Raw genomic sequence first — 14,770 nt, 5'->3', positions numbered from 1 at the left:
GTAAGTGATGAGAGAGCAGAGAAGATGGAATATGAGAAGGAAATGCCTAACTCTGTGACTTGGGAGAAAACCTAATGGTAATGGATTACAAAAGAAAGTTCCTAAATATATATAATTATAAATCATTTAAGTGGTGTTATTTCATAGCTGGGCGATAGTGCAACTCCCAGATACCATGGGACATCAAGCAGGAAGCACAGTGTTCTGTACGGGTTACCTGTTTAAGCTGCTTGCAAATGCTATCCACATATACTCGAACATTACAATATCTGTCCTTTTTACCTTTCAGTATTGGACTGTAGGGACGTGTTTGATGAGAATATCACATTGGTGGGTCATAGAAAATGGAGAAAGAAAGCTTGGCCTGACATGGAATCTTTATTTATGCCCTCTAGTATCCATAGGAATGAACAGTTTTATGCACATTAATAAAATAATACATAATTTAACACATTGGTGATTCCTGGAGCCTACACTCTGACTGCCAGGGAAGATATGACACTGCTGGCATATCTCTAGAGTGGCATGAATATTATTTGGGGTAACCCACAACATTCTCATTAGATTTAAGTCTATTTCTGCCATGCAGATCTCATGCCTTACTCCACAAACTGACCTAAGAATCTGTGGCTAGCTGCTACTTTATCCTAAATGAAATCCTATGGTTATTATTATGGGTAAATACATTATATAACTTTCCTTTATATGGGCAGTTCTATGCATATTTCCTTCATTCATGCCTTTTCAGAGAAGCTTCTTTTTCAATAGATGGTGATTTATACATAGAAGCAGAGTGCTCAGTGCTACTTGGGATGTAGTTATTACACACACTTCCCCCAAAAGTTCAGAGACCAGCTCCAAACAGTAGGTACATATGTGTAAGAGCCACAGTTAGAACATGATTAAGGTGAGAATGTTTGTTCTTTAAAAGGCACAACCATGGCATATATGATCTATCTGCACAAGACCTCCTGGAAATGAAGACAAATAAACTCCCTGCATTAGTGGGATCGAGAATCATGAGTACCTCCCCTGACAAATGGGCCATTGGCAGTTGAGAGCCCCTAGGGATGGGAAAATCATTTTTCTTCAGAGTGTGATCAGTGAGAGGCTTCACATACTGCAGCAGAGTGCCTTACTCACATGCATACGCTGATAATGCTGAGGGGACTCCATGGATTTACAGAGGATGCACTCAGTTGTGGGTGGAGAAAGTGTCAGAAAGGAAAAGGGAGAAGAAATGGTGAAGGGGCTGGTACAGATTTTCTGAAAACATAATCTATGCATAGGAGATATTCACAAGTAATGAAAACATGCATACTCTGCTAAACATGTGGAGAAATTTTATTCAAGTTTTAAAATACAGAAAAGAAAATGAGGTAAAGCAGAAAGGACTCACCCTGATTTCAGTAATTGCTGACTTCCTGCTGTACGTATGGAGGGAGGTCAGCTGACAATGTGAACTTTTTTCTTTTCTCTGGCTTATATTGTTCCCGAGTCTTTAATAGATGAGTGTCTGATGTCCACCAGCCTATATTAATAGGAGCCACTTTCCCACTTTGAACATCAAAGCCCTGAAGCCACATTTAGCTCTGAGTTAGGGGCTGGCTACATTTTCTCCCTCTTGTGGGGGCCAGCCCTGAATATATTACTGTGGTTGCTGTATACCTGGAGAGGGTCTCCATGGATACATGAGACTAGGAAACCATGTTAACATGGGAACAGTACACACATTGACAGTTAAAATCATTTTCAGTATTAATTACCAGGCAAGGGGGCTTCTGTGTGGCTCTCAGGCAAAACACAGGAACCTCACAGTCTTGAGCTTCCCTGCAATGGTCACCAGATTGGTAATTCTAATTTTTGTACAAACCCGGTGGACTAAGGCTCACAGGTTTCATTGAACTTTCAGGATAACTTTCTGTGGAGAAGCTTGGTTTGTGGATGCCTAGGCCTGGGCTCTCTTTCTTATGTCCTTCCTGGACCAGCTTTTCTGCTGCCTGATCCCTTTGGTGCATAATATTCTTGATGAGGGAAGTCTTCTGTATGTATGTTTCTCTTATTGTTTGAAGAAATAAACACTGTTGGCCAGTAGGGAAGCAAGATCGGTAAGATTAGGAGACAAGGAGAAGGGTAGAAAGGTGTTCGGTGTTCTTGGTAAGATAAGACCTTGTAGAAAAACATGTATCGGTAGTTACGGGTTTGATGAGATCAATCTGTAGTTCGTAAGGCTAAGGTTTCTTTATTCACATAAACACCAGCCAAGCATAAGCCAAAGCATGCCTAGAACTCACAAGCTAGCATGGCCAGAGAGAAGGGAGGGCTCCCACGTGTCTGCTCCCTTAAGAACTCCCCACGTGTCATCCTGTACCCCTCGACCATGCCCTGACAGGCATGGTCAAGCACACTTGTAGCCGGCCTTTAGGAGGCTTGGCTACGGTGTCTCCCTACAATTCCCCTTTTAGTCTAAAAGACTAAAACTTAATAGTATAAAATATCCAGAATTAACAATCACAAAGGTAAAATACAAGAAGATACAATAATCTGCTATTGTACATCTTAACTATGTCTATTCCAGCTAATCCCTAAAGTCATGTGGAAAGGGTGTCTAACTTGAACACCTCCTTCCATTCCCAACTCTAAACAATAAGAAAGTTATTCCTAACTAGGCTTACTCTACCCATGAGAACATAGCATATTCTAAGTTGCTTCCTGCTGAATGGGACGATGGTAGCCTCGTGGGGTCCTGTGGGAAAAAAATGTTAGCACAGGGAAAGTCTCTATTGGGTTATCTCCAGTCCATGTTAAATGGGATTTGCTTGACGGAAGATCTAGGTTGAAATCCTCAACTTGATTGAAGTCAGTACTCAAGGCTCTGGTTGGAGTGTGAGTTGAAACGGAGTATGTTGAATCCAGTGCAGTTGGAGAGGTATGGCCCAATTGTTTTCCGGAGCATGCAGGGATTGTCGTCAGGGGGGTTTTCATTGGCTGTATGGGACTCAAACATAAGTGTTAGCAGAGAAATGTTTGCTTTCACAGGTATGTATACTGGGAAAGGCAACCACTGAAAAATAACTATTATGAGAGGGTATAGGCCTTGAAAGAAAGAGCCAAGAAGACAAAAGATAGTCCTCAAATTCTTCATTTATTCTGTATTACATCAATTGGCTTCTTGATATAACACAAAACTTTAAAATTTAGTTAAATAACATGCTTGAATTTTAGGGGGGGAAGCCAAATCCAACTCTAAATCCAGCGTTGATTTAATTGAATAGGGACTAGGAAATGAAGAGAAATAGAGTTATTTGAGAGACAGCTGTAAAGTGTACTGTATGGCATGTTCCTTTTGTTTGATGGTTATAGCTACCTACCTTCTTTCCTTTAAGTATTTGCCCAAATAGTGTCCTTTGACTTCTGGAGGTGGGTTTTCCTGTGAAGATAAAAACAAAGCACTTCCCATTCCTTTGGGAGGCTTTCATTTAGTTCATGAGATATACCTCAGTAAATACCTGTCAGTCGTCCTTGTTGAGTGGGTTGTCTTTTTCAACTCGAATCTTGATCAATTTTGATGGTATCCAAAGATTTTCTTCTCCCGTGGAAACAAATGTAAAACCCATACCCCAACGTAACACATGTCCAGGTTTCCATACCGATGTCAGTACATCTGTGAAGTACACTGGTTGATTCAGTTCTGCAATTTTTTCCATAGTCCGGTGTCTTTCCGCAGCTGTTTGTCCTTTGTCATTGGCATTAAGAAAGTTTAGTGTCAATAAAGCATTATGCAACCTATGTTTGGGGGGTTTTGACTTACCAGCTTGCCTATGGAGCATCTCTGTAAGTGTCCTATTAGACCTCTCAACAACTGCTTGTCCTGTAGGATTGTGTGGTATACCTGTGACATGATTTATGTTATAATCTTTGAAGAACTATTCCATTTTTGTGGAGACATATGCTGGAACATTGTCATTTTTTATCTGTGCATGTATGCCCATAACTGCCATCACCTCAAGTAGGTGTGTAATAACGGAATCAGCTTTTTCAGAGTTGAGAGCCATAGCCCATTGGAACCTGAGAATATGTTAATGGTATGATGCACATATTTCAAATTTCCAAATTCTGTCAAGTACAAGATGTCATTTGCCAGATCTCATTCCTCCGAATGCCTTTAGGATTAATGCCTGCTGGCAGTGGAGTTTGGTTATAAAAGGAACAAGTAGGGCAGTTCCTCACTATCTCCTTGCCTTGTTGCCAAGTGATGGAGAAGTCCTTCTTTAAATCTTTGCTATCTCGTCATTGTCTTGTGCTAGTGGGCCAGGCAGACCCGTATGGGATTTGATATGCGTAATATACAGAGGATTACTTCTGTTTCTGATTGTTTCCTGTAATTTTAAGGACAACGAAGTTAGTTCAGTATTATCAGGGATGAATTCTGCAGTCTCTATGTGCAAGACGACTCTCTCTGCATATTGGGAATCAGTAACTATGTTAAGAGGTTCTGTAAAATCCATAAGCACCATGAGAATTGCATATAATTCTGCCTTCTGTACAGATGTATATGGACTTTGAACTACTTTACTTACCTCACCTGCTTTATACCCAGCCTTACCTGATTTGTTAGTGTCAGTGTAGAAGGCAAGAACTCCAGAAATGGGAGTTTGTCTTACAATGCGTGGAAGAATCCACACTGTCTTCTTTTGATAAACTGAGAACTAGGGAGGACTACCATAGACACTTTCAACCAGTCCTTGGGGTTCACAGATGATAGGTTATATTTTACAACAGGATCTGTGTCCAAGGGCATTAGGGCCATTTTCGGCAATATCATTGTGGAGCTCTTTAAGATCCTTGGCCTCCGAAGGATACTAGTTTAGAGCCCTGCCAGGCCTGGGAGCCAAGTTTTCAGGGTAGGTTTGGGATGCCCTAGTTGCATCCCCCATCCCTCCTCTGCATAAACCAAGCTTCCAGATCTTGACCTGCCATTGTCCAATCATCATAGGGTTCCAGATCCCATGGACTTTCCCTGAGGGCAGTGTAGGGAGACCCAACCTCCTGATTTCTGGGATCATAATGTGGCGGTCTAGAGTTATTGGGGCAGATGGTACTGCCCATTGCTCCTCTGCATCATCTTTGGCAGACATCTGTTGTCCTCCTTCTCCCTTCTTACTGTAAACAGAGTTACCCATATTGAGTGTCTCACTTACCCTGAGAGACCAGTTGGACTTGGCCAAGATTTAGGTGCTTCGTGCCTCAACTGGGCACCAGATACAGGGTCTTAGTCTAACCTCAGAAGGCTGAGCTGTTTCAAGGAAAGGTAAGTGCACTGCTTGCCCATATCCCCAGCCTCCTAGAATCCCAGAGACAATCAGATGCAGCTAGGAGTCTAGTCAGTCAGGAACGTTTTTATTACCACACAGTGAATGTCTTTTGAAACAAAAGACCACAGAGTATGAAAACAGCCAGCCAATGGTTTTAAAGGTCAGCCTGTCACGTGCATAGGCACCCTAAGCTTTACCTAGTGAACACAAGCTGTTCATGCAGTGACCCCATCTGGTTTGATATACGCAACCTGTCACCTTTTAATCAGTACTGATTTGAACCCAGAGTCTCACATAGGCTAGGAAAGAAAACTGCTGCTGAGCTACAACCTAAGCCCTAACCAATCATCTTTTTGTAAAGACTTGCCCTCTTGTCTTCCCCTCAGCACCGTGTTTGACTGACTCTTGTATCCTGCACTAAGAAAATAGGAAGTATATTGTGAGGAACTTCCCAGACTTTAGGAATGACAGAGATATCTGGCTACCTGGACAGTCACCCAAAGTTCTTCTATAATTTGGGGCATCCACCTTTAGCATATAGGCCTAGGGTGTCAGGCAGACTTCTAAGTGAAGCAGAATAATTGAACCTGTCCTTCATTTATTGGCAGTTTTTCAGTCATTTATGTCTGTGTCCTGCAGAATGACTTTGGCTATGTTTGAGGATGAGATGATTGAGAATATAAAGTCATGTCATGCATTTATCACAATATCAGGAACTTAATTTCCATCAGCAGAGTCATTGTGCAACTGTGCATGGCTATCAACATCTGTGATCCCAGGACTCCAATGATGATATGGGCCAACACAAGCAGCATCTCCAGAGGATCCAGTCTTCTGTAGTTTGTCATACACATCAGCAACAGCAAGAGGACAATGTGTGGAATAATGATAAAAGGAAAAGGTGACACTCAAGTTTGCCCTTACAGTTGAAGACAAATATACTGGTACATATTCACACATTCACTCATACACAAAGATATTCCACACACACTAGCTACATGCATATGCAATAATCCTACACAGATACATTAATTATAATGTTAAAATATTCAGTTATTATCACAATTGGTTGATTTAACTAGGATCCACTTTTAAATTAATAATTTCTGCTATTGAATGTGGAGGGATTAGGCAAGTAATATCTGTCTTTCATGATCTAATGCCTTAAAAGTGACAAGAAGACCAAGTACCAGGACACCATGGTTTTTAGAGTCCATTTCTTGATTCATGGTCACAAGGTTTTTGTAGGGGAACCTGTAGCCACGCCTGCTGAGGGGCTGGCTACAGGTCTACCTGAAGATGCCTGCAAGGGCATGGTCAGGGTGACATAGAATAAGAGTTTCAGGTGGCTGGGTTTCACTTTCAGTTTCACCCTTTCGGCTTGCTGTATGGATTGCTGCTGTGCCGGCTGGCTAGGTCACTCTGTAAGTAAGGCTTTTCCCTATTAAATACCCTTATATTTCTGCTTGACCCTGTATCAGTAATTTCCAACTTTATCTGGTTGTCAGGAGTGGGATATTGGAAACCTACACCCCATTTGGGACAGGCTGTGGGTTCCATTGGGCCTGCAGTCTAGGCCGGGAAAGCTCCCTCTCTCCATAGATGATCCTGGCTCCCAGCCAACTGGCTGCACCACACAAGCGCATTCCCACTGCTGCTCAGAACTGTCCTCCCAGCTTGGAGACTCACACAGACCTCCTACGGTTTTACCACCATGCGTTCAGGACCAGCTCAGACTGCAGCCAACCGGTGCCCAGAGGCCTCCAGCCCTTGAACCGAGTAGGCCTCTGGAGTAGGTCTTGGCTTTCAGCAGGGTCAGTGCAGTGGCCATAAAGCCAGGCCTTATTTAGTTGTTGCAGCCGCAAGGCTGTATACTCTCTATGATAAGTGCAGTCGCTTTTGTGACCTCTCTCCACAGCTGCCACCGACCACTGCCAAATGCTGCAGACTAACTGAATGCCTGTGCCATCTGTTGGTCAAAGATAGTTACTGCATCTGGAGTAGAAATCAGGTAAAATTAGGGCAGAATATTTATCATTTGCTAAAATTGGTAATATTTTGGCTTCTTATGTGAATTTAATGTTTGAGGAGGATGCTAATCTGCCAATTACCAGCCTATATACCGTAAAGGCTGTTAGCTTGCTGGTACAAATAATATTTCTAGCCAGAGGACTCAGGAACAGGGATAAGGAAAACCTAACCACCTGCTTAGAGGAAATAACAGGTTTACGCAATGAGGTATTGGAGAACAGATTAGGGCAGACCACAATTGTGCAGCAAGTGGAACAGAAATTGGATGATAAGCTTGGCTCTGTGTCCAATACACTAAAGACAGAGCTGTCTGTTACCCAAGATGAGATGTAGTGTATTTATGATAAGATAAACACAGAGAGATCCTCCATGTCTGAGGCATTAGAGGTTAGGCTGTCAGAGAACTGTGACGAACTAAAGAATATCTGTAGCCACCTAGAAACTCAGATAGGTGCTGTTATCCAGAAACTAAATGCAAAGGTGCAAAATACCCAGGATAGGGTTGAAGAATTGGACAAAGCCATTCAATCAATTATTGAAGCATCTAAAGTAGCAGATCACAAATTTGAGTCTAGATTTGAATGTTTGGATGATAATTTACAGTACAGGGTTGACAGATTACATAGGTCCATACGGTCAATCGCTGAGGACTCAAAATCAGCAAATCATGACCTCGAATATAGACTCTAATACCTAGAAGGCAGTTTCCATGCCATACAGATGCTGCCTAAGGATGATCGTATTAAAGACCTAGAAAAACATGTAGAGGAGCAGTTAGAGGAATTCACTAACATGCTTGGAATCTTGTGTGCTTAAGGAGATTGAAACTTTTCATAAGGATATCATTGCTAGGCTTAAAGATCATTGGGATGCCTCAGAGGCAGAATCACTCCAATTAGAGGCACCTAATCCACCCAGGTATCATGACTATTCTTCTAAGGTTGTTACTCATACACTATTAGTGTAGCCAGCTACCATGGTAGAAAAGCCAGCTTCTACGAAACACCCTCACGGACAGATGGCTTATGAATGGCAACCTAAACAGCTGAAGGATCTTAAGAATATTAAAGAATTAGTTGTCTCATATGGTCTCCATAGCCCACATATAAAATAGTTATTACATTCATGGGCAACCTTTAACAGGGTGACACCCACAGATTGGGAACAATTGGTAGCAGCTGTACTTGTGAATTCATGCCAAATCCAGTGGAAGGCATTGGTAAGGAAAGAGGCGAAGCTCCTTGAGTATCAGGGAATAAAGGAAGGTTTTGAAGACCCTCTAGATAAGATTCTTGGTGAGGGTATTTACGCTAACCCACAGGTTCAGGCTGAATATGATGGTGATATACTGTCCCTATGCAGGAAAGCAGCATTAAATGCCTGGGATAAGGTTCGTGTGCCAGGAGAATGCCTGGAAGCTTATACCAGAATAGAACGTGGACCTACAGAACAGTTCCAGGACTTCTTACAAAGTTTAACTAGGACAGTAGAATTCCAGGTAACAGGTCTAGAAACAAGACAATCAATTATATATACAATAGCTTATGAAAATGCAAACCCAAAATGCAAAAGAATGCTTCTGCCTTTAAAGATCACATCAGCTCCGCTAGAAGAATGGGTTTTGCATGCAGCCAACATTAACTATCATGTGCAAGACACTGGAGCTTGGGTAGGAGAAACCATTTTGAAAGTTTTAAAAAGGCAACAGGAAATTAAAAGTTCTAGAGGTGAGGACACAAGGGCTTGGGAAGGAGAAGCACCTTACAGAGGTCAACATAGGTCCCAAGAGGCTAGAGGTTACTACTACTATGAACCAGAACCTTGGGTAGGAAGAGGCTTCCCCAGGAGACCATGATGGTGCCAGGAACCTAGATGTTTCAACTGTGGTAAAATGGGACATAATAAGAGAAATTGTAGACAAAGAATTCTAACAATGCCTCATATGGAAGGTCACTGCCTTCTGGATTGTGTAGAACATGTGGTAAGGGCAGACACTGGACCAATGAATGTAGATCGACCAGGGACATGCAAGGAAACCTGTTAAGGCCGGGAAACCCCGAGGGACCCTCAAGAAGGTCCCCACATCGAGAAAGGTCCAGTCATGCCCAGTAGCAGTGGGAGACAATCTCTCACAGGACCAATAGATAGTTCTTTGCCTATTGTGAAAAATACTGCTCTAGATGGTAGTTTGAATACTGATGAAGAATCAAATGTGAATGGACAAAATGAGAAATGCATATTTTGGCAAGTTTCTATTAATGATAACAGGCCTCAGTTGAAAGTGAAAGTTAATAATAAGGTTATTACTGGCATAGTAGACACTGGGGCAGATGTAAATATTATTACCCAAAAGCCTTGGCCTCAGAAATGGCCTCTTAGAGAGGCAAATGTACAATTTTTAGGAATTGGGACTCTATCTAGAGTTCGACAAGAGTATTAACTCAGTCGTCTGCATTGGACCGGAAGGACAGAAAGGGAGACTGAAACCATACGGGGAAGATATAGCTATAAATCTCCGGGGTCATGATCTTTTAAAGCAATGGAATACTCAGATTATTATTCCTCCAGTGTCGAATACAAATTAGGTACAATCTTTTGATAGTAGAAAAGATCAGGTAAGATGCTATGGAAAACGGTTACCAACCATCCATGATGTACAGAAACTAGGTACAAATGATGGACATTCAGAGGAGCCAAAGGCCCTGTCATTGAAGTGGCTTACAGTTTGTGTAGGATAATGGCCTATGACCCCTGAGAAACTAGAGGCTTTAGAAAATTTAGTACAGGAACCGCTAGATGCTGAACATACAGAATTCCAGTCCTTGGAATTCTCCTGTATTTGTTATCAAAAAGAAGTCAGGTAAGCGGAGAATGCTGACAGACCTGAGAGCCATAAATAAGGTATTTCAACCAATGGGCTCTCTGAAACCTGGAATGCCATTGCCTTCCTTAATACCTAAAGGATGGCCTATCATAGTCATTAATCTAAAAGACTGTTTTTTTCACAATACCGTTACATGAAAATGATAGAGAAAAATTTGCATTTACTGTACCACCTCTTAGTAATTCACAGCCAGTTAGGAGATATCAGTGGGGAGTTTTGCCACAAGGAATGCTAAATAGTCCTACTTTGTGTCAGCACTTTTTACAGCAACTTTTGGAAATAATTCATAAGAAAATTTCACAATCCCTTGTTTATCATTATGATAAACATGTTTATCATGGATGATATTCTTTTATCAGATTCTAATAAGGAATCTTTGGAAAGTATTTTGAAATGGTGAAGGAAGTTCTGCCTCATTGGGGGTTACGGATTGCCACAGAAAAGATACAAAGAGTAGATTCTATTAACTATTTAGGTTACAAGATAGACTTACAAAGAATCAGACCTCAAAGGTACAAATTAGGAGAGATCATTATCAAACTCATAATTCTATTCAGAAATTATTAGGGGAAATTTCTCAATTACAGACGATTATTGGTGTAGAAGGACATGACTTAAAGCATTTAAAAATGGCCCTTAAAGGTGATGAGGACCTAAACAGTACCAGAATATTATCTTCTGAGGCAGAAAAAGAGTTACAATGGGTAGAAAACAGAATATTGGATGCGTATATAGATCGGATAAACTTTAGTTTAGACTGTATTCTGGTTATCTTGCCATTCAGAGAATACCCTTCTGGGATTCTGTTGCAGAGGGAAGACACCATATTGTAGTGGATATTTCTGCCACATAAACAGAATATATATATATATATATATATATATATATAATATATATATATATATGATTTCTGATTTGATTTTAAAGGAAAAATTAAGACTTCGTCAACTGACTGGAAAAGATCCAGCAGAAATTATAGTACCTTTAACTAGTGAAGAAATTTCCTCCTTCTGGAAGGATAATGAATATTGGTAAACAGCTCTTACTGACTTTTTGGGAACAATTAGCAACAACTATCCCAAAACTGACAGAATTAAATTCATAAAAAAGACAGTCTGGATTCTTCCACGTATTGCAAGACAAACTCCCATTTCTGGAGTTCTTACCTTCTACACTGATGCCAACAAATCAGGTAAGGCTGTTTATAAGGCAGGTGATGTAAGTAAAGTAGTTCAAAGTCCATATACATCTGTACAGAAGGCAGATTTATATGCCATTCTCATGGTACTTATGGATTTTACAGAATCTCTTAATATAGTTACTGATTCTCAATATGCAGAGAGTCATGTAACACATTGAGACTGCAAAATTCGTTCCTGATAATATAGAATTAACTTCTCTGTTTTTACAATTACAGGAAACAATCATAAACAGAAGTAATCCTATATACATTACACATATCAGATCCCATATGAGTCTGCCAGGCCCATGAGCACAAGGCAATGATGAGATTGATCGTTTATCAATTGGAAGTGTGCTAGAAGCCTCAGAATTTCATAAGAAACATCATGTAAATAGCAAAGGTTTGAAAAAAGACTTCTCCATCATTTGGCAACAAGCCAAGGAGATTGTGAGAAACTGTCCTACTTGTTCCTTTTATAATCAAACTCCATTGCCAGCAGGTTGTAATCCTAAGGGCATTCAGAGAAATGAGGTTTGGGAGATAGATCTTTCACTTTGCAGAGTTTGAAAATTTGAAATATGTGCATCATACTATAGGCACATTCTCAGGGTTCCAAAGGGCTACTGCTCTTAACTCTGAAAAAGCTGATTCTGTTATTACATGTCCCGACCTGCAGTACATCAACCTGGAGCAAGAGCGTCAGGGATAGGGAATGGGAACAAGAGACACAGAAAGAACGACCACAAGACAGGATTCTGATCAAGTGCCAGACTTTACTTTTTTCTCAGGCTAGCTTATATAGTCGCCAGAGCAGGATATGGGGAGGGGTAGAACGGGTTGTTTGTGCACAAGGTGTTAGTGTAGGCAGGATATTAGGAAGCCACAAAGAAGATGTTTGGCAGGGTAAAGAGTATATGAGTAACAGGTCCAGGAAGGATTGCCTAGGTAACTGAGCCTGTGGGTGGAGGACTGGGTCAGGTTGTTTCTTTTTCTTGAGCTGAGGTTCTAAGGAGCTGCTATGTAAAGGTTAACTATGTGGCCTGCCAAGCATGGCCTAGGATCTCATGCCAACCCCTGAGATTTGGCTCCCAACAATTACACACCTGCTAGAGGTGATGGCAGTTATGGGTATACCTGCACAAATAAAAACTGACAATGCTCTAGCATATGTGTCCACAAAATTGGAACAGTTTTTCAAATATTATAACATAAAGCATGTTACCAGTATACCACACAATCCTACAGAACAAGCAGTGGTTGAGAGATCTAATAGAACACTTAAGGAGATGCTCATCAAACAAGCTTGGAAGACTAAACCCCAAAACTTAGGTTGCATAATGCTTTATTAACACTAAACTTTCTTAATGCCAAATAAAAAGGTCAAACAGCTGCAGAAAGACACTGGACTATGGAAAAAACTGCTGAAATGAATTAGCCGGTATAATCAAAGATGTACTAACCTTTGTTTGGAAACCAGGACATGTGTTACATTGGGGTAGGGCTTTTGCATTGGTTTCCACAGGAGAAGAAAAACTTTGGATACCATCAAAGTTGATCAAGATTTGAGTTGAAAAGGAAAAACCTCTCGAGAAATGACAGGTATTCTACTAAGGTATGTCTTATAAACTAAATAGAAACCTCCCAAAAGAAAAGTAAGTGTTTTGCTTTTATCTTCCCAGGAAAACTCATCTCCAGAAGGCGAAGGACACTGTATGGGTAGATACTTAAGAAGAGAAGGTAGCTATAACCATCAAACAAAAGGAACGTGCCATATGGTAAACTTTATAGCTGTCACTTAGAGAACTCTATTTCTCTTTATTTCTCTAGTCCCTATTCAATTAAACCAATGCTGAATTTAGAGGTGGATTTGGCTTTTCTCCTCTAAAATACAACCACGTTATTTAACTTAACTTTAGAGTTTCTGTATTGTATCAAGAAGCCAATTGATGTAATACAGAATAAATAAATGAAGAAATTGGGGACTGTCTTTGTCTTTTCTTGGATCTTTCTTTCAAGGTGTACACCCTCTCATAATCGTTATTCTCCCATGGTTGCCTTTCCCAGCATGTTTACATATATAAGCAAACATTTCTCTGCTAACTGTTTATGTTTGAGTCCCACACAACCAATGAAGACCTGGCTGACAGCAATCCCTGGACACACTAGAAAGAAAATGGGCCACACCTCCTTGACTGCACTGGATCCAACTTGCTCCATTTCAACTGACACTCTCGCCAGAGCTTCGGGTACTGACTTCAGTCAAGTTGAGGATTTCAAGCAAGATCTTCAATCAAGTGAATCCCATCTAACATGGACTGGATACAATCCATTCAAGACTTTCACTTTACTAACATTTCTTCCTACAGGATCCCACAAGGCTTTCGTCGTCCTATTTCAGCAGGAAGTAACTTGGAGGATGCTATGCCCCCTTCCCCCATTGTTGTCACTTAGGATAGTGTATATACCTAGTTAGGGATAGCTTCCTATTGTTTATGGTTGGGATTGGAAGGAGCTGTTCAGGCTTGGACACCTCTTTCAGATGATTTTAGGATTTAGTTAAAATTGGTAGTTAGGATGTGACATAAGCAGATTGTTGTATGTTCTTATATTTCACCTTTATGATAGTTAATTTTGGATACTTTACACTGTTAAGTTTTAATCCTCTTTTAGACTAAAGGGGGAATTGTAGGGGAACCTGTAGCCACACCTGCTTAGGGACTGGCTACAGGTCTGCCTGACCATGCCTGCGAGGGCTTGGTCAGGGTGAAGTGGAGTAAGCGTTTCTGGTGGCTGGATTTCACTTTCAGTTTCACCCTTTCGGCTTGCTGTACAGACTGCTGCCATGGCGGCTGGCTAGGTTGCTCTGTAAATAAGGCTTTTCCCCATTAAATACCCTTATATTTCTACTTGGCTCTGTATTGGTAATTTCCCACTTTAGGTTTTGGTGTAGACAAACATGGCATAGACAGATCAAGGAAGCTCTCTGGGGCTACAATGAATGAGTGATTTAACAAGAATCTAAGATGTGAGGAGCAGCACTCTGTGGAGTTTTTTTCAGGGCTGTATATAAGATGTCAAAAAGAGCCAAATTAGCACTCCCTTTACAGAAACACCATGCAATCTTGAAATGTGGCCCAGAGTGCCATGAGGTTGAGCTGTTCAGATAACCTACTCCAAGAGGACTAGATTCAGGGTTAGAAAATTTGCCACATAATATTCCAAGGGATCAATGGTGATTGAATAATGCTGAGAGTTTGAGAAATAGTCTCCCCTAGTGAAGTGTAAGCCATGCTGAAGAAACGACTAGAATTAGGGGACATGGAAGGTGGTAGTAAGTGGATATAATGGGTCAGAGGA

General features: G+C 41.0%; 1 pseudogene; it reads left to right on the top strand.

The window, feature by feature from the left end:
* The first annotated feature begins 7,548 nt into the window (after nt 1-7,548).
* LOC107977824 overlaps nt 7,549-14,770 on the top strand; it is a 28,263-nt pseudogene continuing 21,041 nt past the window's right edge.

Source organism: Cricetulus griseus, chromosome 4 (assembly GCF_003668045.3).
Source record: "Cricetulus griseus strain 17A/GY chromosome 4, alternate assembly CriGri-PICRH-1.0, whole genome shotgun sequence".
Taxonomy (NCBI): domain Eukaryota; kingdom Metazoa; phylum Chordata; class Mammalia; order Rodentia; family Cricetidae; genus Cricetulus; species Cricetulus griseus.
This window is presented reverse-complemented; position numbering and strand designations above follow the sequence as displayed.